This window comes from Lepidochelys olivacea (genome assembly GCF_965140295.1).
Source record: "Lepidochelys olivacea isolate rLepOli2 genome assembly, chromosome: 6".
In the NCBI taxonomy this organism is placed as follows: Eukaryota; Metazoa; Chordata; order Testudines; family Cheloniidae; genus Lepidochelys; species Lepidochelys olivacea.
The window spans coordinates 126070936-126098245 of record NC_140416.1 but is presented as its reverse complement, the minus strand read 5'-3'; the positions used below and the strand labels follow the sequence as shown (position 1 = coordinate 126098245).

The 27310-nt window shown below is 43.8% G+C and overlaps 1 protein-coding gene across 4 annotated transcripts in view; it reads right to left on the bottom strand.

Annotated features, from left to right (window-relative positions):
• MDGA2 (MAM domain containing glycosylphosphatidylinositol anchor 2) overlaps nt 1-27310 on the bottom strand; it is a 665204-nt gene that overhangs the window by 64351 nt on the left and 573543 nt on the right. The gene's annotated exons all lie outside the window — the stretch shown is intronic.

Here is a 27310-nt window from a genome sequence, read left to right as displayed (position 1 = left end):
GCACCCAGGGTGTGGTGTGTAATTGTCCCAGGTCACTGGGTGGGAGCTCAAGCTGGATTTGTGTTGTAATGTTGAAAGGGAACCCCTAGATACTGAACCTGGGCCTTGTTGCTGCTGACTCCACCTGGCAGAAGGGTGACATTTTTAGATTAAATCTCAGGAAAAACTTCCCATCTGTAAGAACAGTAGAACAATGGAACAAACTTCCTAGGGAAGCCATGGAAGCTCCTTCACAGGAGGTTTTCAAAAAGAAGCTGGATAGCCATCTGTCTCGGGTGGTTTAAACACAACAAATCCCGCATCTTGGCAGGGGGTTAGACTAGGTGACCCTTGTGGTCCCTTCTAACCCTATGGTTCCAAAATAATCCACAGTGATGAATTTCTGTAATGTGGATGAAAAGAATTAAACCAAAGCTGCTCTGAATCTTTTGCCATGGTCCCTAGTTTTTTTGCTGTTGTCTTAGTTTCCACTTTACGTGATGTGATATAGCCATTTATGACATTTCGATTTTATCACATTTTCCAAGCAGTCACTGGAACTGTCACTCAGCTCTGGTTTAGATGTTTAATTTGGTCTTTGGTCCCAGTTCATTTCGCAAGAGTAGTGATTCAGCCTTTGTGCATCAAGAAAATTCAGTCCAAAGGGCCAAATTCAGCTCTGGTGTAAGCAACCTCAATTCCACTGAAGTTGCCGTAGTTGTGCCCATTTGTGCAAAGACTAAATCCTGAGCCAATTCTCACGAGTGGATTTTGACATAGGTGTATTACAAACACTGAACATATTTGGCTAGAGGATGATTTTGGGGGTGTAAGGAAGAGAGGCATCTGGGCTGTACAGTGTCCTTCTGCCTATCCAGCCAGTACTGACTAGCCAGTATCTATCCACGCTAGAATCCACATGCCTTCTTCTGCTCCGACCCATAGATGCTTTGCAGAAGGGTATCAGTAGCAGACGCACATGGAAATGACAGCTGTTATGCAGAATTCCCCCACACGACACCGAATAGCCGCTATGCGGAGCTCTGCTTTGCACAGAGGAGATGAATGTGATTAGATGGTGGATCAATCGGAGTAAGGCAGATATCCACCCAATGCGGCATGGTCCCATTGAGCACTGTCACCACCAATAGGTAGTACATTATTGTAAATCACTGCGACAACTCTTCTTCCCTTGCTTAATGACAGGTTTCAGAGTAGCAGCCGTGTTAGTCTGTATTCGCAAAAAGAAAAGGAGGACTTGTGGCACCTTAGAGACTAACCAATTTATTTGAGCATGAGCTTTCGTGAGCTACAGCTCACTTCATCGGATGCATACTGTGGAAAATACAGAAGATGTTTTTATACACACGGACAATGAAAAAATGGGTGTTTATCACTACAAAAGGTTTTCTCTCCCCCCACCCCACTCTCGTGCTAGTAATAGCTTATCTAAAGTGATCACTCTCCTTACAATGTGTATGATAATCAAGTTGGGCCATTTCCAGCACAAATCCAGGTTTTCTCCCCCACAAAACGCACTCTCCTGTTGGTAATAGCTTATCTAAAGTGATCACTCTCCTTACAATGTGTATGATAATCAAGGTGGGCCATCTCCTCGAGAGTGATCACTTTAGATAAGCTATTACCAACAGGAGAGTGGGTTTTGGGGGGTGGGGAGAAAACCTGGATTTGTGCTGGAAATGGCCCACCTTGATTATCATACACATTGTAAGGAGAGTTATCACTTTAGATAAGCTATTACCAGCACGAGAGTGGGGTGGGGGGAGAGAAAACCTTTTGTAGTGATAAACACCCATTTTTTCATCGTCTGTGTGTATAAAAACATCTTCTGTATTTTCCACAGTATGCATCCGATGAAGTGAGCTGTAGCTCACGAAAGCTTATGCCTAAATAAATTGGTTAGTCTCTAAGGTGCCACAAGTCCTCCTTTTCTTCTTTCCTTGTTTTTATACACCGCAGAACCTGTAGGGTTTCCATCCCCAGTCCTGCAGTTCTGCAGGCTTCCCTCCATGAGGGAGTTATGCAAGGGTGAGAGTGGGTCAGGATATGTGTTTCTGTCCTTTCACATGAAAAGGAAAAGATTTGTCCCTCAACGCTTAGCCAAAACTCCCAGGAAAGATTTTCAGATTTGGGCCGTCTGTGACTAAAACTGAATAAAAAATTAAGGATCTTAACTCTAATCCTAACTTTACAGAATGCATTAAATACTCATATGACTCTCAGAAATAGAATGTAGCAATCAGTAAAGGTATGGCAATATAGACATAGTGTGCCGGAAACTAAAATTACATCTCTGTCAGTAATGGATAAAATTTACTGCAAAGCATCACTAGGACTGAACACCAGAAAAAAAAATATAAATAAGGAGGTTCAATTAATTTTAGACAGGAGATCTCCACATGTATCTGAGGAAAATATTTCATAAAGTAGTGGATACATTTTCTACAAAGTATGCCTCGTAAGATCATTTGAAAATCATAGAATCATAGAATCTAGTCATCTAGAAGTCCCGGATGACTGGACATAGAATCATAGAATATCAGGGTTGGAAGGGATCCCAGAAGGTCATCTAGTCCAACCCCCTGCTCGAAGCAGGACCAATTCCCAGTTAAATCATCCCAGCCAGGGCTTTTGTCAAGCCTGACCTTAAAAACCTCTAAGGAAGGAGATTCTACCACCTCCCTAGGTAACGCATTCCAGTGTTTCACCACTCTCATAGTGAAAAAGATTTCCCTAATATCCAAACTAAACCTCCCCCACTGCAACTTGAGACCATTACTCCTCGTTCTGTCATCTGCTACCATTGAGAACAGTCTAGAGCCATCCTCTTTGGAACCCCCTTTCAGGTAGTTGAAAGCAGCTATCAAATTCCCCCCTCATTCTTCTCTGGCCTGCCTGCACACAGTAAATTCACCCAGCGGTTTAAACAAGATAAGAAGTTCTTTGCTTCCAGTAGAGTTGTGTATGCTGTTAAGTGCTGCTGTACTCTACCCCAGAGGTGACTGCCTTTTGATGGTGGGTGAAGTGATCTGTCCTTATATGGTAGGCAGTAAAGTGCTCCATGTTCCTTCTGGTTAAAGGGTGCTGTATTAATTTAACCCGGGGATTCTCAAACTGGGGGGTCGGGACCCCTCAGAGGGTCACAAGGTTATGGCCTGGGGGGTCGCGAGCTGTCAGCCTCCACACTAAACCCCACTTTGCCTCCAGCATTTATAAGACTGTTAAATATAAAAAAAAGTGTTTTTAATGTATAAGGGAGGTCGCACTCGGAGGCTTGCTGTGTGAAAGGGGTCATCACTACAAAAGTTTGAGAACCACTAGTTTAAACTTTTCAAATAAAGGAGCGGCTCCACCATTTAATGCCAGTAGAAACACTAAGAGCCTGGATTTAGGCAACCCTTAAATTTAGTATCACTCCCACAGAATAGTCCCATTGTCTTCAATGGGGCAAGAGAATTATAGTAATTAAAATTGGCATTTAAATTCAGTTTCTAGATCTAAAATAAACATTTTATATTAAAACAAACCACAGTACACAACAACCAAAAAACGGCCACAATTAAACTATCCCAAGGTGCAGACACTATACTGCAGTTGCCTGAATTGTACCATTCTCTCTGGAAAAATCTGGAGAATGACAGGTAGTGTGTCCTCATCACTGCTAAACTAATTGATTTTATTACAATTTCTAAACGCTATTCATGAACAACCACTCCTTCATACTGAATAACTATGCGGTGACAAGTTAATGAAGATCGTAGCAATCAAGACGACAACAGAAAGCCTTTTTAAGTATCGCAGAGCAGTGCTTTAATACTCAGTCCGTACTGGAAATAAACAAGGCTTTCTTAGTAAATGAAATGGAAAACCAAGACTGCATTACGAGCAACCTTCATGAGTCTCTTGCATAAATCTATCCGTGAGTAATAAGGTAATTGGATGAATTTGAGGTGCATTACCATGGAAAGTTCATGCCATTGTTGACTATGTTGCTTTCATCAGATTAACAAAAATTAGGTCAACTCTCAGACATGAATGTTTTCCTTAAGCCATTGTTGAAACACTGCAGACAGTTACTGTACACAAGAATAAGGGAAATCTCAACCAGGTTCATTAATGAAGTTCTCAAAGTGTGAATGTGTTTTTGTTAAGAAAGCACAGAGGCAGTTCATTCCTGGTTTGTTTACGAGTGAATGATTATATGATTTTTATTCATTTAAAAAGTGGATACATTTAATTCAGAGGATGAAATGGTTTCTGTAAACAAAAGAACAGATCAAATGGTCCCATTCAGTGGCCAAAAAGCAATGCAGTTCATTAGGGAAAAACTTACCATCAATCCAGTGTCTCATCATTTGTATAATACATGTTATTTAAGGTAAGCGCTTATCCGCTAGCACTGGCTGTGTGCTGTAACACTTGTTATGCCGTTCCCACAGCTAGAAGCTTGGGGGGGGGGGAGAAATGTGTGATTAAGGGATTACAAAGTGGGGTTGGTCTTAAAAAAAAACAGCCAACATAAACTTGACCACCACCTGTCCACCTCTTGCCTTAGCTGAAATGTTATTGGGATCTTCTAAAAATATTGTCAACCCTCTTAGTCACAGTCATGGCAAATGCAGCTACCTACATATCAACAGTGGCTCACTGCTCCAGCACAATTGTGTGAAGTTTTGACCATCTGAGCCCCAATTAAGGGCAAGCCTATTATTATTGTTCTTGAATAGTGCCTAGAAGCCCTAACCAAGACTGGGGGTTGTGGTAAGATAAGGCCCTAAAAAATAAACCCTTATCAGAGGCCCAGTATGAGGTCTAAGGCCTGAACTGAAGTAATGGTCAAGACTTTGCTAACATAAAGCAAAGTTAAGCTGTGAACCAGAGGCAGGCTCTGCTCACAAAAGCTGGCAAGGAAAGGGCTGATGTTGCAAAAATACACATACCTAAAAGGTCCTGGACACTAGAGATACCAGAACACTCCGATACTTGCACATTACACACAGATAACCAAGAACAGGCCAACCCATCCTAAAGACGGGGGCAAAAGGGTAACATGAGGGATAGAGTTGTTTTGTTCAAACCAACATGTACAAGGTGAGAGGCGGCACCTTACTGAGTAGAGGGGTTGTACCTTGCTACGTAGAGGGGTTGCACCTCAATACGTCAAGAACGATGTATAACTTGTTTGTACCTGAGTATAAGAACGTATCCCTGGGGCGGTGTCTTTGTCTGGCCTAGGGGGCAGCGGAGTGTCCCGCCACTGCCTGAGCTGTGTCCATTGTTGGGGGCACATATTCGTAGTATGTCCTGTAGGGTCTGCGGGAAACTATTACTGTGCTTCGTTTGACAATAAACCTGGCCGGGTGCCTTCATACCTTTTCGGAGTCTGTGGTCATTGGAGGTTCTCTAGGGGTCTGCTGTGCCAGTGACCTGCAGAGCCAGGGCAGCACACAGAGGGAACACACGCATGCAGCCGACTGTTATGAACATTGAACAGAGCAGAGCACCTCACCGGTGGCGTCTGACAACAGGGGGCCATCGTGCTCGGTGATGTACAAACATGTAGTAAGAGAAACGCCCAGCCCCCAAGAGCGTACAGTCTAAGGCTCCCATCCTGCACAGACTTACACACGAGCAGGCAATGGAACTAGTCATAGCGTCATAGGCCTTGTCTACAAGGGCGGCAGCAGGTAGGGTCTGTGGAGCTACACGCCACAGTAAAAGGCTGGTCGGGGGGAAGCAGAAGAGAAAGGATCTGGCAAGGGGAGCTAAAAACAAGCAGTGTTGATGTGGAAAGCACTGCTTGGGTTTTTAATGACCTGTGTGCATGCCCCAAGGTTTTGGCGTGACTTTACTCACTTAAGCTGCACCTCACCGTCTACAGTGCTATTCATATTTCTGCTAGCTGGGCTTGCAGTGTCTGTACTCTACAGACCTACCCATAGAGTTTAAAGCCAGAAGGCACCAGCAGACTATCCTGTCTGACCTCCTGTTTAACACAGGCCCTTAAATTTCACCCAGTTACCCCTGTATTGAGCCCAGTAATATGTATTCAGGAGAATGACCACCTATGTGACACAAGGCTTACAGGATCAGCTAAAAGACTGTGAGTCCATTATTGCTAAATGGACAAGTAATATTCTTGTTAGGAAAGCAGCTTTTTATAGAATTTTTATCGAAACCTAGATTGAGCTAATATAAGGTAGGTGCGTAACTGGTTGGAAAACCGTTCCCAGAGAGTCGTTATCAGTGGTTCACAGTCAATCTGGAAAGGCATATCAAGTGGGATACCACAGGGACCACTCCTGGTTCTGGTTCTGTTCAATATCTTCATCAATGATTTAGATAATGGCATAGAGAGTACACTTATAAAGTTTGTGGATGATGCCAAGCTAGGAGGATGGCAAGTGCTCTGCAGGATAGGATTAAAATTCAAAATTATCTGGAGAAACTGGAGAAATGGTCTGAAGTAAACAGGATTAAATTCAATAGGGACAAATCCAAAGTACTCCACTTAGGCAGGAACAATCAGTTGCACACATACAAAAGGGTACTGAGGAAAAGGATCTGGGGGTCATGGTGGATCACAAGCTAAATATAAGTCAACAGTGTAACACTGATGCAAAAAAAATCAAATATCATTCTGGAGGTATTAGCAGGAGTGTTGTAAGCAAGACACAAGAAGTAATTCCACTCTACTCTGCACTGATTAGGCCTCAACTGGAGTATTGTGTCCAGTTCTGGGTGCCATATTTCAGGAATGATGTGGACAAATTGGAGAATGTCCAGAGAAGAGCAACAAAAATGATTATAGGTCTAGAAAACATGACCTATAAGGGAAGATTGAAAAAAATCGGTTTCTTTAGTCTGGAGAAGAGAAGACTGAGCGGGGACATAATATCCACTTTCAAATACATAAAAAGTTGTAACAAGGAAGAGGGAGAAAAATTGTTCTCCTTAACTTATGAGGATAGGACAAGAAGCAATGGGCTTAGATTGCAGCAAGGAAGGTTTAGTTTGGACATTAGGAAAAATTTTCTGTTAGGGTAGTTAAGCACTGGAATAAATTGCCCAGGGAGGTTGTGGAATCTCCGTCATTGGACATTTTTAAGAGCAGGTTTGACAAACACCTGTCAGGGGTGGTCTAGATCATACTTAGTCCTGCCATGAGTGCAGGTGACTGGACTAGATGACCTCTTAAGGTCCCTTCCAGTCCTACACTTCTATGATTCTATAAATGGATGAAACAACTCAAACCTTTTTGTCATGTAGGTGGAGTCTGAATACCTAAAACAAGTGTCAGAATGTAATAAGATGCAAATAATGTTATGAAAATACATTCCTCTAGCTTTAGCAGCTCCGTTCATGAAATTGCTCTTCCACTCACACCATTGTTTTCTACTGCCTCTCTAAAAGTCTGATGGATGTGCTACTTTATCAGCAGAAATCCACTCGTATTACAGAGTTTTCTGCTGAGAAGGAAGTAATGAAAGTTAAGGCATAATGCTATGCACAGGCTGAATTTTTTATGTGGGAATTAATTTTGGTAATGACAGACGAGTGTGTAAACTCTAAAGTACATGAAATGTCATATTCTTCACTGAAGTATACGGTCATGCTGTTATCATTTTGTGCACAAGGTTATGACAATGCCCCCCTCCCCCACCACACACACATAATGGATTCATCTTTTGGTAAGTTACCAGTTTGATAGTGTTAATCAAAGTCAGGATTATGACTTGGGAGTCCCAGACGTTTCTGCAGCATGAGAGTGACTGTAAAGAACGTACGTGGTTTGTGTGAGTGAGTCTGTAGAGCTGGATTAGCTATTGTAAGCACAATAAATTGAGGACTCTTTCTCTTCTCCCTCTACACATTATCTCTGGGTAATCTCATCTGCAAACACAATTCAATACCATCTCTATGTTGACAGCTCACAGTTTTCTCTACCCCAGACCTGTCTCCTTTGGTCCAAACTAAAATCTTGGCCTATCTTTCTGACATCTTCTTGTGCATGTCTAGCCACCAGGTGAAGCCCAACATGGCTAGAACCCTCCCTGTTGCCTCTTTTCTCAATCAGCGTGGATACCACCCCCACTCTGCCTGTCATTCACATCAGTAGCCTGGGTATCATCTTTGACTCGGGCCTCTCTCCATCCAGCCTGTGTAGATTCTTTCTGCAGAACAGTTCTAAAATGCGGCCTTTCCTATCCATCTGCACAGCTAAAATTTTTTCCATCTTGTAAATTTTTTCCGTCTTGAGGAGGACTTGTGGCACCTTAGAGACTAACAAATGTATTTGGGCATAAGCTTTTGTGGGCTATAGCTCACTTCATCGGATGCATTCAGTGGAAAATACAGTAGGAAGATATATATACACACAGAGAACATGAAACAATGGGTGTTGTCATACCAACTGTAACGAGACCAGTTAATTAAGGTGGGCTATTATCAGCAGGAGAAAAAAAAACCTTTTGTAGTGAAAAAACCTTTTTTCTCCTGCTGATAATAGCCCACCTTAATTAATTGGTCTTGTTACAGTTGGTATGACAACACCCATTGTTTCATGTTCTCTGTGTGTATATATATCTTCCTACTGTATTTTCCACTGAATGCATCCGATGAAGTGAGCTATAGCCCACAAAAGCTTATGCCCAAATACATTTGTTAGTCTCTAAGGTGCCACAAGTCCTCCTCGGTTTTTTTGCTGACACAGACTAACACAGCTGCCCCTCTGAAACCTGTTTCAGTCTTGTGCCTTTTTCACGGCAACATCCTTTTCTTTGGCCTTGACAAATGCAGCCTTGCCCCACTTATATCCATTCAGAATGTTTCTGCAAAGATCTTTTCCCTAACCCACCACTTTGGCCACATCACCCTTCTCTTTGCATGCCTTCACTGACTCCTCCTTCTTTATTACCTCATACATAAGCTACTTTTCTTCATTTTCAAGGCCTTTCATGGCCTATCCCCACTCACTCTAACATCACACATACACTATCAAGATGTCAACTCCCATTTCTGATTAGCCCATGGTTCTGGCCTCCATCACCAGCTTGTTAAATTTCCCAACGAGCACCTTTGTGCTGTCTCCCATGCTGCCCCAATAAACATCCGCTGATCAAATGCATTTTGTCCCTCAAACACCTCCTTAAAGCTCTCCTTTGCTGTGATGCCTATAAAAAACTTGACAACAATTAGGCAGCTAAGACCACTGCCTGTCATGATAACCAGTATTGCCACATTCTTTTGTTGTACTGCCCTGACTGTATCAGTTGTCTCTTGTTTTATAATTAGATTGTAAGCTCGTTGGGCAGGGACCAACTTTTTCATAAAGAATCCTGGTTCATGGGTAGGACTTCTAGGCACTATGTTAATACCTATAAATAATAAGAAGAATGGGATAATATGAACAAAGGAATAACGTTTCAAAACAGCCAAAGACTAAGTTTTCCAAACTTGGGGACTGATTTTCAAAGGAGCTGAGCACCCAACCGACACCCAGTGTGCTGAGCTCATTTGAAAATCCTAGGCTCTCTCAGAAAGTTGGCAAGAGGGTTCCTTTCAAAGTGGGCCATTGAAACATTAACAAAAACAAAATAAAAAAACAAACAAACCATGACAATAAATATGAAAGATTCAGAATTCCTAAAACATAACTGAACAATGAAATCGGAGCATACCTTCTTATGAATGCTATTACCAAACTGTTTGTTACTTCTTTGTAGGCACTGAACTTTGGAGTTAAGGAAATACTATGACAGTGGCCAATGCCAGGTGCCCCAGAGGGAATGAACAGAACAGGGAATCATGAAGTGATCCATCCCCTGTTGCTCATTCTCAGCTTCTGGCAAACAGAGGCTAGGGATGCCATCCTTGCCCATCCTGGCTAATAGTCATTGATGGACCTATCCTCCATGAATTTACCTAGTTCTTTTTTGAACCCTCCAAAGTCATGTCATTGTACTCCATCAAAACCCTTCTTAAAACTCTCCTGTGAAGTGATGCCTACTAAAAACTTGAGATCAAGTTAGGAAGCTAGTGTGCTGTGATCACTGCCTGTCTTATTGACCAATATCGTCTCCCAGTTTCCTTGTGCTCCCCCATCTGTCTGTAGCCATCCGTTGTCTCTTGCATATTTAGATTGTGAGCTCCTTGCAGTAGGGCTGTCATTTTGGTCTATGTTTGTTTGTACAGGCCCTAGCGCAAATGGGTACTGGGTCTACGATTAGGCCTCCTAGGCACAACTAGAATACAAACAACAACACCATTAATGGCAGAGTAACAGAAAGCGTCCATTCAAGATCCATTCTTTCAATTACTGTAGTTGATACAATTTGGTATCTGCTGATACATTACCGGACAAAGCAACTGTCTTTCCCGTAATGCTCAAGAGATAAATTCATTCATGCAAGCTAGATACTAGAAGTGCTAATAGAGAACTGTGCATCATACCCGCTGCTTAAATGTATGTTTTGCACTGTAATGTGCTGAGCAGGTTTCAATTTACTCTTGCATGTTTGTACTGTATAATGAAAAACTAACCAAGGCAATGTGAGCCGGCAGCAATTACTTGTATTGACATAATATGCCAGCTTCCGCCTGGGACATATATAGGGGGGCAGCATGTGTGGCATCTGTAATGGTGTGAATTGCATAAGTGTCAACAGCAGTGAAAGCAAGTGCCTAGAAGGGGAAAGCACAGAGAAAATCTCAACAGTGTGGAGATGTTTGCATTTGCAATACAATGGACCCCAAAGGTACTAAATGCAATTCAATATGCTTTAACTTAATTCCACAAGGTTTGCCCAGGACATTGCAGGGTACCGTCATATCTGCCACATGCCACGTGTAGCGTAACGAGGACAGAAATTAGCTCAGTGACCTGAGTTCCCTGTTGGTGTCAAAGGATATAGTTCCATTGACTTCAATGGAGTTTTGTCTATTTACACCAGAAGAGAATTTAGCCCATTATCTTCAGCGGGAGCCAAAGGTCCATTTAGGCACCTTACTGAACGAGAACTTCAATAGCTAGGACCTTATTCCAGCAGCAGCCCCGTTAAAGTAAATAGGACTGGTGAGCTAAGATGCTCCTAGACCAGAATTAGAGCATCAGCATGTGCTGGGTTAAGGTTTCAGGTAAACCTTTAACTTTGGGATTTCTTGATTTCTGAGTGATTCACTGAGCAACCTTCATGTTATGAACATTGTTCTATCTGTTGTTGCCAATTGAATGATTTTCACACAAATACAGTCCCCTGCCCAATTCATATGAAGAATTTGAAGCTGTAATATTTCTAACATTTCAATTAAAAGAATCATTCACAACTACATTGGCCATTGCAGATAATGTTTACAATGACAGGGCTCCGCTTGCTACATTTGGAATTCAAGCCCCATCTCCTGTGGAATGAGCCTAACAGTTATCAATAATATTACAAAACAAAAACTGTAAAACAGCACCGTTGCTTCTCCAACTCAATTTACCAAACCCCACAGAATCAATAAGAAGCATGCCTTCGCATGCTCTGCTCACTTTATTTGCCAAACTCTCTCTCTCTCTCTGTTATTTCACAAGAACCGATGTAACAAGATGAATTTAAGAAAGGCCTTATCTAGCCTCACAAAAGCAAATCCATGCCATGAACAACCCTTTAAGACGGCACATGTCCCTCTGCTGGAGGCTGTTTGAAATTTTTCATAAAGAGAACAATGTTAAAAGCATTCAATATATATTTGAATTAGCCCTCTCTATATCTTCTCTTCCCCCCCTTACAAATGAAATACTACAGCCGTGAGCACTTGTTTCTGGGTGGCTGCAAAACAGAAATATTTGCATTTTTAATCTCTAGTTTTTATACATGCTCTGTGACAGAGAGAATGAAAATGCCTTGATCTTAACTGTTTTTTTCCCTGCACCAGGCTGAGTAGCGTGGAAGATGGCAAAAGGTCCCCCTCTCACATAATTTACACAGCATTTGTTTCCAGCAACTTGGGTTTTGTCTGTGTCCAAGTGAATACATTTCACAAAACTCACTTTCGTTTAAATTATAATATGCTGGTAAATATATCATTATTTTCATGTTCACTCTCCATTCAGAAGAATGATGCACCTTACTATCTGTTGTGTGGGTGCTCTTGGTTGTGTGGGTGCTCTTGCACAAGATGGTGGCTCCCTGCACCCTTTTTGATTTCACTGATCCATCACGAAACCAAATGAAGCATCCTTCTTAACTTCTTATCACAGTTTGCTGTATCTGACGCACCTTCCTCTCCAACTTCTCTTCAATCTGCCCTTGAAAAGGCTGGTTAATGTAATTCTTCTGGGTCATGTTCTTCCACACCTAACTTCTCTCCCTGTGTCTGAATCAGTTTTGTCTTCTACCCCATGGCATGGTGTATGATACTAGTATCTTGGCATAGAGATACGGAGCGATTTCTGGGATGACGCTCCCTGATAGTCAGACCAGGTGGGTCCTATTCTGGGACCTGGCACAGGTTTTTCCAACCCTAGATGTAATTTAGAGCAGCCTCAGAGATGCTTTAAATTAAACTTTGGTTCTGATGGCTCCCTAGGGGCCGGAGAAGCAGCAATTATCCATAGTGCATATGCTGCAGCATGGTCCTGATCCACTCCTTATGCCAGGGCTGGAAACAGAGCTCACATATAGACCTTAATTCTACCACATGCTGCCCAAGGAGGCTCCTTCCACAGGTGGTATTTTCAGGGGGATGTTTCCAACCACTCTAAGGCCTACTTATCCCCTCACAGTGGCCTAACGTAGCATAACTGAGAGTCAGGCCCCATGTCTCATAAGAACGGCCACACTGGTCAGACCAAAGCTCCATCCAGCCCAGTATCCTGTTTTCCTACAATGGCCAATGACAGGTGCCCCAGAGGGAATGAACAGAGCAGGTAATCAAATGATTCATCTCTTGTCACCCACCATTCCCAACTCTTTTCCCTCTGTGTTCTCATTGTCCCTGTTATGCTGGAAACAGGTCAGGAGACACTGGATGTGGTTTAATTAGGGCGCAGTTCTATTAGTAAATGTCTGGGAGTACCTGGCCAATAAAAGTGTACAGTGCAGGTCATTCCATAGTCATTTCAATGTACAGCGTGTGGGCTTCTGTCAGCCCTCCCCATCACCCATCCTGGTCCCCAGCCAACGCACTGCTGGGACTTCACCTTCCCTCCCTTGAAAGAGGGTTAAGCAATGGGCTATACAGGAGGAGGAGGGGGGGTTGGCTCCCTGTCATACCTATCATGGGAGCCCTGAGCCCCCTGTTTCCACTCCTTAAAGAATACCTCCTTTAAATCCCTTTCCAATCCATTTTATCTGATCACTGTGTCCCTTCTCTACGGAGTACCTGCACTGGACACCCACCCCACATTTACATAATGAGTTGCAACATCATAACCTAGCTCCTGTTTTATGTTCGCCCAACTAAGTGATCCCCGAACCCACTTCACCTTGGCCAATCTGGCAGTGAGGGAAAAATCCCTTTCCCATTCCCCTGAGAAAGAAGCAACTAGCGCAATGCCCACAGCGCATCCTGATGAAACCTTGTGTTTCACCACTTCCGTGAGTAAGAGAGTGGGCGCTGCTCCACCAGGTCCCGGTAAATGAGGGCTTGTCCTGCACTAGCCTGGACCTATACAGTCCCCCCTTTCTTCTTGGGGGGAATGAGTCAGCGGCCCCATGCTGACCTGGGCTGCCACTGCCGTTGAAAATCACTCCCTGGAACTCTAGGACGTAAAGGGGCACACACCGGAGAACCAGCTGAGCAGCGGGGACAGCAGAGCAGCACACAGAAGGAGTTTGCCTGGGACTGGTAAGTATCCGAGTCTGTGTTTGTTTGCTTGCTGAGGAAGTATCCGAGCGTGTGTTTGCTGGGGGGGCAGTGTGAGAGCCTGAGTGAGTGTCTGATTGGCTGCTAGCCTGCAGGGGGCGGGCAGTAGGGTGTCTGTTTGTTTGCGACAGGGAAGCCTGGCTGTTTAAAAATAGCCAGAGCTTCGCGAACCAGCTGAGCGGCGGAGAACCAGCTGAGCAGCGGGGACAGCAGAGCAGCACACAGAAGGAGTTTGCCTGGGAGTTCGCCTGGAGGGAGCCCAGTGAGGCTTACGTCTTGCAAACTGCTCTGAGGAAGCTCATAGTAGGAAGGTGATATGGAAGGGGGGGGTTCAGCTGTTGTGACCTGCACTGGATGTGCCATGTTTGTCTTTCTTCCACAGGACAGAAGCGACTTTGTCTGTACAAAGTGCAAGCTGGTCTCCATATTGGAAGAGAAGATTGAAGGTCTGGAGCAACAGATAACAACCCTGCGTTGCATACGGGAAACTGAGGATTTCCTGGACGAAACTCAGGATAGGCTTCTAGGGGCACAAAGCTCTACAGATATAGAGCAGGTTGCACAGAGGAGCCAAGAGACCAGTGAAGAAGCTTGGCAACATGTGACCTCCAGAAGAGGTAAGCGGAATGTCCGGGTTCCAGTAACACAGACACAGGTAACTAACCGCTTTCATGTTCTCTCCACAGGTATCGTTGCGGAGAGTGGACCAGATGATATGTCTGGGGCGAGAAAGCAGAAGGAGACTCCGCTGGTTGGAAGGCATGAGATGCGCTGTCCTGAGGTTGGGGGTTCCACGACCACCACCCCCAAGAGGAGAAGGCGGGTGGTGGTGGTCGGGGACTCTCTCCTCCGGGGGACTGAGTCATCTATCTGCCGCCCTGACCGGGAAAACCGAGAAGTCTGCTGCTTGCCAGGGGCTAAGATTCGTGATGTGACGGAGAGACTGCCGAGACTCATCAAGCCCTCGGATCGCTACCCCTTCCTGCTTCTCCACGTGGGCACCAATGATACTGCCAAGAATGACCTTGAGCGGATCACTGCGGACTATGTGGCTCTAGGAAGAAGAATAAAGGAGTTGGAGGCGCAAGTGGTGTTCTCGTCCATCCTCCCCGTGGAAGGAAAAGGCCTAGGTAGGGAGCGTCGAATCGTGGAAGTCAACGAATGGCTACGCAGATGGTGTCGGAGTGAAGGCTTTGGTTTCTTTGACCATGGGATGGTGTTCCATGAAGGAGGAGTGCTGGGTAGAGACGGGCTCCATCTTACGAAGAGAGGGAAGAGCATCTTTGCCAGCAGGCTGGCTAACCTAGTGAGGAGGGCTTTAAACTAGGTTCACCGGGGGAAGGAGACCAAAGCCCTGAGGTAAGTGGGAAAGTGGGATACCGGGAGGAAGCACAGGCAGGAATGTCTGTGAGGGGAGGGCTCCTGCCTCATACTGGCAATGAGGGGCGATCAACAGGTTATCTCAAGTGCTTATATACAAATGCACAAAGCCTTGGAAACAAGCAGGGAGAACTGGAGGTCCTGGTGATGTCAAGGAACTATGACGTGATCGGAATAACAGAGACTTGGTGGGATAACTCATATGACTGGAGTACTGTCATGGATGGTTATAAACTGTTCAGGAAGGACAGGCAGGGCAGAAAAGGTGGGGGAGTAGCACTGTATGTAAGGGAGCAGTATGACTGCTCAGAGCTCCGGTACGAAACTGCAGAAAAACCTGAGTGTCTCTGGATTAAGTTTAGAAGTGTGTGCAACAAGAGTGATGTAGTGGTTGGAGTCTGCTATAGACCACCGGACCAGGGGGATGAGGTGGATGAGGCTTTCTTCCGGCAGCTCACGGAAGCTACTAGATCGCATGCCCTGATTCTCATGGGTGACTTTAATTTTCCTGATATCTGCTGGGAGAGCAATACAGCGGTGCATAGACAATCCAGGAAGTTTTTGGAAAGCGTAGGGGACAATTTCCTGGCGCAAGTGCTAGAGGAGCCAACTGGGGGGGTGCTTTTCTTGACCTGCTGCTCACAAACCGGGTAGAATTTGTAGGGGAAGCAAAAGTGGATGGGAATCTGGGAGGCAGTGACTATGAGTTGGTTGAGTTCAGGATCCTGACGCAGGGAACAAAGGTAAGCAGCAGGATACGGACCCTGGACTTCAGGAAAGCAGACTTCGACTCCCTCAGGGAACGGATGGCCAGGATCCCCTGGGGGACTAACTTGAAGGGGAAAGGAGTCCAGGAGAGCTGGCTGTATTTCAAGGAATCCCTGTTGAGGTTACAGGGACAAACCATCCCGATGAGTCGAAAGAATAGTAAATATGGCAGGCGACCAACTTGGCTTAATGGTGAAATCCTAGCGGATCTTAAACATAAAAAAGAAGCTTACAAGAAGTGGAAGGTTGGACATATGACCAGGGAAGAGTATAAAAATATTGCTCGGGCATGTAGGAATGATATCAGGAGGGCCAAATCGCACCTGGAGCTGCAGCTAGCGAGAGTTGTTAAGAGTAACAAGAAGGGTTTCTTCAGGTATGTTGGCAACAAGAAGAAAGCCAAGGAATGTGTGGGCCCCTTACTGAATGAGGGAGGCAACCTAGTGACAGAGGATGTGGAAAAAGCTAATGTACTCAATGCTTTTTTTGCCTCTGTTTTCACTAACAAGGTCAGCTCCCAGACTGCTGCGCTGGGCATCACAAAATGCGGAAGAGATGGCCAGCCCTCTGTGGAGATAGAGGCGGTTAGGGACTATTTAGAAAAGCTGGACGTGCACAAGTCCATGGGGCCGGACGAGTTGCATCCGAGAGTGCTGAAGGAATTGGCGGCTGTGATTGCAGAGCCACTGGCCATTATCTTTGAAAACTCGTGGCGAACCGGGGAAGTCCCGGATGACTGGAAAAAGGCTAATGTAGTGCCAATCTTTAAAAAAGGGAAGAAGGAAGATCCTGGGAACTACAGGCCAGTCAGCCTCACCTCAGTCCCTGGAAAAATCATGGAGCAGGTCCTCAAAGAATCAATCCTGAAGCACTTGCATGAGAGGAAAGTGATCAGGAACAGCCAGCATGGATTCACCAAGGGAAGGTCATGCCTGACTAATCTAATCGCCTTTTATGATGAGATTACTGGTTCTGTGGATGAAGGGAAAGCAGTGGATGTATTGTTTCTTGACTTTAGCAAAGCTTTTGACACGGTCTCCCATAGTATTCTTGTCAGCAAGTTAAGGAAGTATGGGCTGGATGAATGCACTATAAGGTGGGTAGAAAGCTGGCTAAATTGTCGGGCTCAACGGGTAGTGATCAATGGCTCCATGTCTAGTTGGCAGCCGGTATCAAGTGGAGTGCCCCAAGGGTCGGTCCTGGGGCCGGTTTTATTCAATATCTTCATAAATGATCTGGAGGATGGTGTGGATTGCACTCTCAGCAAATTTGCGGATGATACTAAACTGGGAGGAGTGGTAGATACGCTGGAGGGGAGGGATAGGATACAGAAGGACCTAGACCAATTGGAAGATTGGGCCAAAAGGAATCTGATGAGGTTCAATAAGGATAAGTGCAGGGTCCTGCACTTAGGACGGAAGAACCCAATGCACAGCTACAGACTAGGGACCGAATGGCTAGGCAGCAGTTCTGCAGAAAAGGACCTAGGGGTGACAGTGGACGAGAAGCTGGATATGAGTCAGCAGTGTGCCCTTGTTGCCAAGAAGGCCAATGGCATTTTGGGATGTATAAGTAGGGGCATAGCGAGCAGATCGAGGGACGTGATCGTTCCCCTCTATTCGACATTGGTGAGGCCTCATCTGGAGTACTGTGTCCAGTTTTGGGCCCCACACTTCAAGAAGGATGTGGATAAATTGGAGAGAGTCCAGCGAAGGGCAACAAAAATGATTAGGGGACTGGAACACATGAGTTATGAGGAGAGGCTGAGGGAGCTGGGATTGTTTAGCCTGCAGAAGAGAAGAATGAGGGGGGATTTGATAGCTGCTTTCAACTACCTGAAAGGGGGTTCCAAAGAGGATGGCTCTAGACTGTTCTCAATGGTAGCAGATGACAGAACGAGGAGTAATGGTCTCAAGTTGCAGTGGGGGAGGTTTAGATTGGATATTAGGAAAAACTTTTTCACTAAGAGGGTGGTGAAACACTGGAATGCGTTACCTAGGGAGGTGGTAGAATCTCCTTCCTTAGAGGTTTTTAAGGTCAGGCTTGACAAAGCCCTGGCTGGGATGATTTAACTGGGAATTGGTCCTGCTTTGAGCAGGGGGTTGGACTAGATGACCTTCTGGGGTCCCTTCCAACCCTGATATTCTATGATTCTATGATTCTATGATTTCCAGTGATCCAGACAACAGCCCCCAGCGCTTAATGTGCGGCGAGATCATTCACTGCCGTTTTGGAGTTTTCAACTTCTGCTGCGCTGCCAGCAAACATCACCAGCAAACTTGTGAGTGCCTGAGGCAGTCAGACCAGAGACTGCAGGAAAGGGAAAACCACCCAAACATACCCCTTTAACTCTGCAGCATTACTACACTCTGATTGGCTGAGACACCACAACTTCCTTCCTGTGCTCTATAATCAAAGAACAATTTTACAGTGCCACAATTTCTTTTTCATGAGGAAAAAGTTCGCTCGCAATCTTTAACCATCAGGGTTCTTTTATATTTAACAATTGAACTGTTACATGTATTTCATGCACAAGCTTCCACAATGGTCCGCCAAATGCACAAAATGCTGAGGAGAAAGCAAACATTTTATGAAAATTGCATTAAGACATCAAGATTACGTTTCATCTTGCTTCAGACTCTTTAAAATCACATCAAAGAACCCAGCAGGTATAAACATGCCATAGACTGTATATTCTGAACATTTTGTCTGAACTTTTCCCAGAATAAAACAGCAATGCTTCAATTTTGTACAGCAAGCAGGAAAACTTTTTTAAGTCTCTGGTTTCAGCACTATTAATGTAACAAGCATTTTGTTAATGAGATAAATGTGGCACTCTTAATCTAATCTCACACACAGACACCCACCTTCCTGCTTAGCCAATAATCTACCACTAATGCTTCACAACACTTCAGGAAATTTAAAAAAAACCCACACACTAAAAACTGCCACTTTCTCAAACAGAGCCATACAGAAGTCTTTTAATTTTAGAGCAATATACTCAATATTGGCTGACTGATGAAAGGATGGTCTTGTGCTTCATAAAATGGCCTGGAACTCAGGATATCTGGATTCCACTTTGGGCTTTTGCAGGATTTGCCAGTACCATGGGAAAACCTCCGTCCCTGTGGGCCTTCCACCTCTAGCTCTATGTTTCTGGTGCCTTCCTTGTGCGTTATCTTGTCTCTGGGCCACCTCCCAGGAGTATCCTCCACCCTGCCAATGCATTCTTCTCTTTCCTCCTTTTTATAAGTGCCTCCCTCTTCTCTTTTAATCAAAGAGGGTGTTTGAGGACCCTGCTGCATAGGCCATTTGTGGCAAGCCAAATAAAAAGAAACAAACAAAAATAATAAAAAAAGCCCCAACAAATGCTAGTAAGCTGCATATAATAAACAATAGCTACAAGAACACAAGAGACGTTTCCTTGGCTTGGATGCTTTGGGACACTTGTATGTGGCAGGTCATATAAAGAAGGTGGGTACTGGGCACTTGTCAGTTCCCCATTTGGGTTCTTTATCTAAGTCTTATCAAAACAGCCAGATGAGCCAAGTGTTCCAAAATAAATAAGACACATGTAAACAAACCTACCTGCCCTGCACTTTCCAGGAGTGACCAGGGGCACTGATTCCTACTTCTGAGAGACAGAGCTTGGCTGGAAGCATCAGGGACCAACCTAATACCTCACCACGTCTGAGGGAAGTTCCAGATCCTCATATTCATGAAAGACCAGCCTCAGGGGCTAAAATCAAAGTCTGCACCATGATGTCCTGACTGCTTCCCTGAGACCACTTCCCTCATCAGTAATAGCATTGTCTGTCCCATGAAATCCTGGTACCGGCAGATATTGGTTCCCGTTACAATCCTTAAAGGGCTGGTATGCTCTATTACAAAGTGAGAGGAGAATCAGCCCAGCTGGATCCAGAAAGGCTTAAAACATAAGAATGGCCATACTGGGTCAGACCATTGGTCCATCTAGCCCAGCATCCTGTCTTCCGACAGTGGCCGATGCCAGGTACCCCAGAGGGAATTCACAGAACAGTGCAAATATTGAGTGATCCATCCCCTGTCATCCACTCCCAGCTTCTGGCAGGTAGAGGCTTAGGGACACCCAGAGCATGGGGTTGCATCCCTGGCCATCTTGGCTAATAGCCATTGATAGACCTGTCCTTCATAGAGGTGTCTAATTCTGTTTTAACCAAGTTTTAGCTTTGGCCTTCACAACATCCTCTGGCAACCAGTTCCAACGTGGATTATATGTTGTATGAATAAGTACATCGTTTTGTCCTGCTGCCTATTCCTTTCCATTGGGTGACCCCCTGGTTCTTGTGTTATGTGAAGGGGTAAATAACACTTCCTTGGTCACTGTCTCCCCCAGCCCATTCATGATTTTACAGACTTCTATCATATCCCTGCTTAGTCGTCTCTCTTCCAAGCTAGACAGTCCCAGACTTTTTAATCTCTCGAATGGAAGCTGTTCCACGCCCCTAATCATTTTGCTGCCCTTCTCTGTACCTTTTCCATTTCTAATATAGCTTTCTGAGATGGGGCAACCAGAAATGCACGCAGTATTCAAGATATGGGAGGACCCTGCATTTACACAGTGGCACAATGATATTTACTGACTTATTTTCTATCCCTTTCCTAATGGTTCCCAACATTATGTTACCTTTTTTGACTCCCGCTGTGCATTGTATGGATGTTTTCAGAGAACTCTCCACAATAACGCCAAGATCTCTTTATGACCAAGACAGCTAATTTTGACCCCATCATTTTGTACGTATAGTTGGGATTATGCTTTCCAATGTGCCTTCTTTGGATTTATCAACCCTGAATTTCATCTGCTATTTCCTTGCTCAGTCACACAATTTTCTGAGATCCCTTTTTAACTCATCACAGTCTGCTTTGCTCTTGACTATCTTGAGTAATTTTTGTATCATCTGCACATTCTGCCACTTAACTCTTTACCCATTTTTCAAGATCATTTATAAATATGTTGAACAGCATTGGGCCCACTACAGATCCCTTGGAGATACCACTATTTACCTGTCTCCATTCTGAAAACTGACCATTTATTTCTATTCTTTGTTTTCTGTCTTTTAACTACAAAAAGAACGGGAGTACTTGTGGCACTTGTGAGGATACTTAACATGGGGAAATAGAGTCAATATGTGTGATTTTGCTTATAGACAGCCCCCCAACCTGAAGCAAATACTCTCAAGCAACCACACATCACACAACAAAATGCTAACCCAGGAACCTATCCTTGCAACAAAGCCCGATGCCAACTGTGTCCACATATCTATTCAGGGGACACCATCATAGGGCCTAATCACATGCCACACCATCAGGGGCTTTTGTGGCACTTTACAGACTAACCAATTTATTTGAGCATAAGCTTTCGTGAGCTACAGCTCACTTCATCGGATGCATACTGTGGAAAATACAGAAGTGTTTTTATACACACAGACCATGAAAAAATGGGTGTTTATCACTTCAAAAGGTTTTCTCTCCCCCCACCCCACTCTCCTGCTGGTAATAGCTTATCTAAAGTGATCACTCTCCTTACAATGTGTATGATAATCAAGGTGGGCCATTTCCAGCACAAATCCAGGTTTTCTCCCCCCCGCCCCAACAAAACCTTTTGTAGTGATAAACACCCATTTTTTCATGATTTGTGTGCATAAAAACAAACATCTTCTGTATTTTCCACAGTATGCATCCAATGAAGTGAGCTGTAGCTCACAAAAGCTCATGCTCAAATAAATTGGTTAGTCTCTAAGGTGCCACAAGTCCTCCTTTTCTTTTTGAGAATACAGACTAACACGGCTGTTACTCTGAAACCTGTCATCAGGGGCTCGTTCACCTGCACATCTACCAATGTGATATATGCCATGATGTGCCAGCAATGTCTCTCTGTCATGTACATTGGCCAGACCGGACAGTCTCTACGCAAAAGAATAAATGAACACAAATCTGACATCAGGAACCATAACATTCAAAAACCGGTAGGAGAACACTTCAATCTCTCTGGCCAATCAGTGTAAGATTTAAGGATGGCAATTTTGCAACAGAAAAGCTTAAAAAACAGACTCCAACGAGAAACTGCTGAGCTTGAATTAATATGCAAACTAGAAACCATTAACTTGGGTTTGAATAGAGACTGGGCATGGCTGGTCATTACATATATTGAATCTATTTCCCCATTTTAAGTATCCTCACACCTTCTTGTCAACTGTCTAAATGGTCTATCTTGATTATCGCTACAAAAGTTTTTTCTCCTGCTGATAATAGCTCATCTTAATTAATTAGCCTCTTACAGTTGGTATGGCTAGTTCCACCTTTTCATGTTCTCTGTATGTATACATGTATCTTCTTACTATATGTTCCATTCTATGCATCCGATGAAGTGGGCTGTAGCCCACAAAAGCTTATGCTCAAATAAATGTGTTAGTCTCTAAGGTGCCACAAGTACTCATGTTCTTTTTGTGGATATAGACTAATATGGCTGCTTCTCTGAAACCTGTCTTTAACCAGTTACTGATCCATAAGAGGGACTTTCCTCTTATCCTATGACTGCTTGCTTAGCTTCAGAGCCTTTGGTGAAGGATCTTGTCAAAGGCTTTCTGAAACTCTAAGTACACTATATCCACTGGCTCACCCTTGTCCACATGATTGTTGATCTCCTCAAAGTATTCTAATAGATTGGTGAGGCATGATTTCCCTTTAGAAAAGCTATGTTGACCCTTGCCCAACAAATCATCTTCATTTTTATGTCTGAGAATTCTGTTCTTTACTATAGTTTCAACCAATTTGCCCGGTAAATTAGGCTCACCAGCCTGTAACTGCCAAGATCACCTCTGCAGTTTTTTAAAAAAAATATTGGCATCACATAAGCTATTCCAGCCATCTGATACAGAAGCTGATTTAATCTTGTTGTTCTGCAATTTCACATTTGAGTTCCTTCAGAACGCTTGGGTGATACCATCTGGCCCTGGTGACTTATTACTGTTTAATTTATCAATTGGTTCGAAAACCTCCTCTACTGACACCTCATTCTGAATGGCTCAAGTGTGGGAATCACCCTCACATCTTGCGCAATGAAGACCAATGCAAAGAATTCATTTAGCTTCTCTTCAATGGCCTCGTCTTGAGGGCTTCTTTAGCACCTTGATTGCTTACATTTCACTTCCACAATGTCTGTCAAAGTTGATAATTTACACACATGAAATATCTATTTGCAATTATTCACAACACAATCATATCATTTAAGGGAGAGAGTGTAAAACAGTTAGCAAAATCATGCTGACCGATGTTGTCTCATTGTTTGTTCGTACTCCCCTGTTGGTCTGTCTGTATACATCTGTTGTCTCATCTTATACTTAGATTGGAAGCTCTCTGTAGATCTCTCTATTTGCTCTATGTTTGTACCGTGATTAGCACAATGGAGTCCTGCTCCATGACTGGGGCTGGTACGTGCTCTGGTAATACACATAATGAATAATAATAATAAAAACATGCTAACGTGTGTGAAGGGAGGTCCAGGGGAATTCACACATTTATAGTCCCCTAGTAAAGAACTGGTGATTGGCTGAAGGGAGGGGTGTTGTTTACTCAGATGGCAAGTGACGGTTACTGCTGCAAACAGGAAAACTCCCGTGTTTGGAATTTTTTGTATTATTTATAGGTGAATTCAATCAACCTACAGCCACCAAACAAAACTGCTCCCTATGGTGAAAGAATGCTTTCCCTGTATTAGCATGACAGTGTCCGTTTCGAGCTACAGTATGAAAATTGGTTCCGTATCATCTCTGCCCAATCTGTTGGAAAAAACAGAACACATATTGCAAAGTAAAGTATCTGAACCCCAACATTTCAGAGAGAAAACTGCTGTTAGCAAACAGAACCAGAACTCTATCACCCCAGTTTCAGGAGAAATCATATTAAAAACACTTCTGAACGGCTCACTCAAAATTTAAATGTAGACCCAGGTAGATGAAAGAAAAATATTTTGAGTGCGTTGATGTAAAGTACTGTTACTGAAATTTGATTAAAGGATCTAATAATTTAAGACCCAATGAAAGGTAATTAAAATTAAATTAAAATGGAATGGGTAAGGGAGGCTAAAAATCCTCAAATAATTTGAAATATTGTCATGATTTCTTTTTTAGTTCACCACTGACTTTTTAATTTGATCATTCTCTGGGGCTTTGGGCCTGAGTGGCAAAGATATTTAGGTGTCTTATGATGCAGAGAGGTGCTCACTGAAATTGTCAAAAATGCCTAAGTGGGTTAGGCACTTAACTCCCATTGTTTTTCTGTAGGTGTTCGGTTCCTCACCTGCTGAGGCACTTTGGAAAATCTCAATAGGCACCTGTCTGCATCATTAGGCACCTAAATACCTTTTTCAATCTGGCCCAATAGCTAGCGCTACAGAATAAAAGAAAACAGAAACAAAACTAGCTGCAAAAGTGAAAGTGACCAGCCTCTTTCATTGGCTAATCAGAACCAACTTTGTGTAGCAGAAATATAAATACAAATATCACTAGCAATGAGAGACTGGCAAGGAACAGTTTCAAAACTTTATGGCAATGAACTGAATGCCAGTGAATTGCTCAATTAGCTGAATTCCCCCTGCATGGCTTTCAGCATGCATATATTATAACTGCCAAGGTAAGCAAACACCCCATTATTAACATTCCAACCTTTGAAAAAGACTCTTCCCTTTAGGAACGTTCTTTGATTTGCTTCCCAAGCCTACCCTGGAGGCCTTTTTATTTTAACCACCAATCTGTGTAACACTTAACACGTCCTACAGCATTTCCTTTTGGTAGAAGAGTCAATTCACAAGTGTCAGCTGGAAGGTCTTAACATAAAGAATGAAAGGTAGTGGGTAATTTCTCAGGTATAAATTATATGTTTAAGATCACAGACACACTTACACAGAATAAAAGGAAAGACCTCTTCTTTCTTTGTTTTATTAGCAGGTCATAATTGTAGCCCAAGAAAGAGGCAATCAACCCGCTCTGCCTCTCAAGTTACGCCTGTTGAAGAATTTACCGATCAGGAGGCTGTCTGGGATGGATGATTGTTAGTATTATAGGTCACTCAAAGGTTCCAGTCAGGATTAGGGCCCTATTGTGCTATGTGCCAAACATACACGTAGACATGGTCATTGCCCCAAAGAGTCTAATTTGGATACATCACCAACTGCTGTGGAAGCCAAAGGAGTCTCTTCTTCTTGAGCATCAGAAAAGGACACAATCCCTCCTGAAGCAATGTGTTAAGGGAAGGCCTTCCCACTGTGGCGTTTGTTTGATTCTAAAATGTAAGCATCTCCTGCTGTTCCCTGGGCATCTCTAGATCTAGGTGTTTGAGGACACAGAAATCCTTATTTGAAGTTCAACTAAAGATGGGAAAAAAATAGCTTCCAAAAGAGGGCTGTGTTAGGAATTCCCCAAAGTGTAAAAGTTCCTCACTGGAGGCTGATGTTCTTTAGATCTGACCCATTAATCCAAACCAATTACCAGTAATAGTACTTAGCTCTTAGGTAGCACTTTTCAGCAGCAGATCTCAAAGTGCTCTGCAAAGGAGATCAATACCACTATCTCCACTTTACAGAGGGGGAAGGGACATGCCCAAGGTCACCAAGCAGGCTACTGGCAGAGCTGAGACCTAGCCCCGCCCCCCAAGGTCTCCTTAGTCCCAGTCCAGTGCTCTGTTCGCTAAGCTACAGGAACTGAGAGCAGCTGTCCTGAAGCCAGTGGCATAGCTGGGGACTGAACCCATATATCCTGAGTCCCAGTCCAGTGCCTTAACCATAAGATTTCTGGATCAGACAGAGCAGGGACTATAGCCTGGGTCTCCCAATTCCCAGTCCAGTGCCCTAACCACCAGGCTATCAAGTGCGACAGTCATTGTCCCAAAACCATTCTGACCTATTCTAGGCCCGATGCAAATGAGCCATACGCTCACGACAGCACAAATATATTGGTTAATCGTTACAGGAAACATGCTCACATCATATGCACGCTTTAGCACATGAAAAATTCAGCCCAGTAAAAGGACTGTAAGACATTCATGGCTGAAGAAATACTTTTGCACTTTATAATTTTACAAAGGTTTCTCTTTAAGAATCATCCTCAATGACCCGTATTCCCTCAGCACACATCTGTTATCTTAGGCACAATGTCATCAAACCTTCTCGTTCCGAAACAATTAGTGGCAGTCCCTTGTAAGAAAGGCATGAACCACTGATACTCGTAAAACAATTTAATATCAAATATGACAGAGCCAGCACAATTGCTTGATTCAGTCCACCATGTACAAGGCTGTAAGGAAGACACAACCACAGCTTTTTATAGTTGCAAATTTGAGCGGTTATCTGAAGCTGTACACCAAGTCGCAACACCACTCACTCGCGGGGTCACCACACCAACTGAAATTTGGCCCGGCCCCTCCTCCATCATGCTTGCCTTCAAAAACCCATCAGGACCCACAGCGTCTCTTCTGTACGGCTGTCCTGCTTTGGAAGGCATACTGCATTTTACACCAAAACTAGCCCTTTAACCAACTATGACTGCAACCTTTTAACCAGAAATCTTAGAGCCTTACTCACGTAGGAGACTGGAGTGTAAGATTGAGCTCAGAGCACTTGCAGCTTGACTTGGTAGGTCTGGGGGCATCACAGGTATGATACATTCATTCAGAAGGGAAGACAGTCTGCCTCACCCTGTACCTCACCTCTCCGCCAGCAGTGGGTTAAAACTTGGACTGAGAAAGTATTAGTGGCTGAGGAAGAACCCATTCTACAAGGATGTTTTGGAATCAGGCACTTTTCCCTCTACAATGTGTAAAAGTATCATAGATCAAAATGTCCTCAACTCATATGATGATTAAGCTACAGTACATCTGTAGGGCTTAGCACATACAAATAGTCCAGAATCCAGAGAGGACCATAATAACCAACAATAATATACTATAGTTTAGAATACATACTTCCAAGGTTTAGGTCAGGCATACTGAGACCAGTGCAGAAGTACAAAAACATCCATCTGTTTGGCCACATGTTATGGGTGGGAGTAAGAGGAGGCATTGCCTGTTAATGACAGTTTAGCAGTGTACAGCTTTGTTCTGCTAGTTTAATTATTGCAGTCACCTTATTAGAAGATAGCTGATATTGCTTTGAAAATTCCCAAATGACAGACTAATTCTGACTGCTAACTTTCATATATTAACGTAATAGTTCTTCTGCAGATGGACTGGTGCTGTCCACCCTTCTCTACATCAATTGTGTTCTAAAATGTCCAAATCA